General features: G+C 40.7%; 1 protein-coding gene across 2 annotated transcripts in view; it reads right to left on the bottom strand.

The window, feature by feature from the left end:
- LSAMP (limbic system-associated membrane protein) overlaps positions 1 to 2,230 on the bottom strand; it is a 640,116-nt gene that overhangs the window by 472,540 nt on the left and 165,346 nt on the right. The gene's annotated exons all lie outside the window — the stretch shown is intronic.

Raw genomic sequence — 2,230 nt, 5'->3', positions numbered from 1 at the left:
GTAAATCAAATGGCAGTCTGAGAAATTGGAAGAATCTATGTAATAGCAGATCATTCAGTGGACATGAGAACTGTGCTATCCCAATTGGTATATCCACATGGGTCACAATTTCCATGGAAGGCCTAGACAAGCTCTCCCAATGAATGGTCCTAGCAGCTCAGAAAGCTACTATGTTTAGGAGTGTTCTGCCTCTCTCATCATCACCACTATCTATTCCCTCCTATATCCCAAGCTCAAGGTTCTTTAATGCATCTCTCAGTTTGGCCTAATAGGTAAAATGATGAAGCGACAAGTGAAAAAATTTAATAATGACGGTCCATACATTTCAACTTTCCACATATGAGTTGTGTAAGAATAAACAAGAATAACCTCTGCAAACCATTTTCCTCATTTATACTATGTGAAATGCAACCTCTCTTATTACATACTAAATGATATATACAACACACATATCATATACTTTGCCCTTCTATAACTCTCATTTGAATTTCTGGCACCCTACAAACAATGCTCAGTAAATTGCTCAAAACTATTTACTGACACACGGTGCTCAATAAATATATGCTAAAGTTTGGATAATACATAATGAACTAATGAATGAATGTCCTAATGGCAAGGCTCTGAGTCCTAGCTAAATCTTATTTGTGTAATGCCATTTTATATTGAAGCTAACACTGAGCTTACTACATTGTGCAGTAACCCTATTGATAAAATGACCATACAATTTATCATCCAAACCAGGACACTTTTGAGAATGAAGGGAGGCACTATTAATAATTGCTATAGGACCAATGGTATAAACTGTTTTTTGTGTCTTTTTTTTTTTTCTTTTAAGTGCATTGTTCTTTGCTTGATCCCTTGGTCAGGATCACAAATGAATTTGTAATTGTGAAAGTATGCACAGGTTTGCCTCTCTCAATGTTTAAGCCAAGAAAATTGCCCAACATTGTACACATATGCCTTACTCTGCAGAATGGACTGCTTCCTTATCAACTGTGTTCAGTAGACTTTTAATAAATGAAAGTATGTATACATTCCCATGGGGACACTCTATTTAAAGAATCTCAGTATTGAACCATTTTCAAAGCAAGAAGTTCTAAAATTTGAATAATCAACCATCCCACCACAAAACCTGATATCTAATTTATTTTCTTGTAAATTATGTGTTTTTTTTTTAATTTTATTTTGAGATTTACAAACCAAGACCCACCTCCAGCCAGAGTCTTGTGTGAAATGTCCTAATAACACTCTATTGGTCAGTTAGTCACCTAGGACACTTTTAGTCATACAAGGCCTTTGATGTGATGAAAATTATCACCTTAATGGGGGTGATAGAACAGTAGAGGGCTGTCACTAAGTGTGAGGGCAATTTCCTTTTACGTTAGCACCCCGTTTTCATCGATGGCCACAGAATTAATATCCTTTTGCTCCATACAACTCAAGCAAGGTAGTCTGTGGTTGAGTTTTCAGGGTGAGATGAACTCCTACAGCTTCTTTATTGCATTTGAGATCCTGACTGCAATTGTCTTAGCAGTTGAGCTTGTCAGAAAGACTTTGGGAATACCAGAGATGGGTCTGGTGCCATCAACAGCAGCATTCACTCTTTAGCAGCCCACAAGTATTAATCATCCTATATAATAAAGAGTTAATATGCAAATTGACCATCATGCCCTCGCACAAGATGGTTGCTCCCATGTGGTCACAAGATGGCTGCCTCAAGGTGGCCAGCAGGAGAGGGCAGTTGTGGGCAATCAGGCCTGCAGGGGAGGGCAGTTGGGGGCAATCGGGCTGGCAGGGGAGCAGTTAGGCATCAATCAGGCTGACAGGGGTGTGGTTACAGGGTGATCAGTCTGACAGGCAGAAGCGGTTAGGGGCAATCAGGCAGGCAGGCAGGCGAGCGGTTGGGAGCCAGCAGTCTCAGATTGTGAGAGGGATGTCCAACTGCCCAGTTTAGGCCTGATGTGATCATAAGATGGCCCACAAGGATTGGGTCTAAATTGGGCAGTTGCACATCTCCAGCGGGGTCCCAGATTGGAGAGGGTGCAGCCTTGGCTGAAGGATAACCCCCTCCAGTGCACAAATTTCATGCACTGGGCCTTTAGTGAAATATAACATTGGTTACATTGCTCTCAATTAGGTGTACAGTAATATATTCCAGGAAGCACATGGACACTGTAATTGCTGGACCCAGTATAACTTTGACTCACTGAGGGTGCTTTATGTTTGACAT

Source organism: Myotis davidii, unplaced genomic scaffold (genome assembly GCF_000327345.1).
Source record: "Myotis davidii unplaced genomic scaffold, ASM32734v1 scaffold201, whole genome shotgun sequence".
In the NCBI taxonomy this organism is placed as follows: domain Eukaryota; kingdom Metazoa; phylum Chordata; class Mammalia; order Chiroptera; family Vespertilionidae; genus Myotis; species Myotis davidii.
The sequence above is the reverse complement of the archived record's forward strand: the minus strand, read 5'-3'. Positions and strand labels throughout refer to the sequence as shown.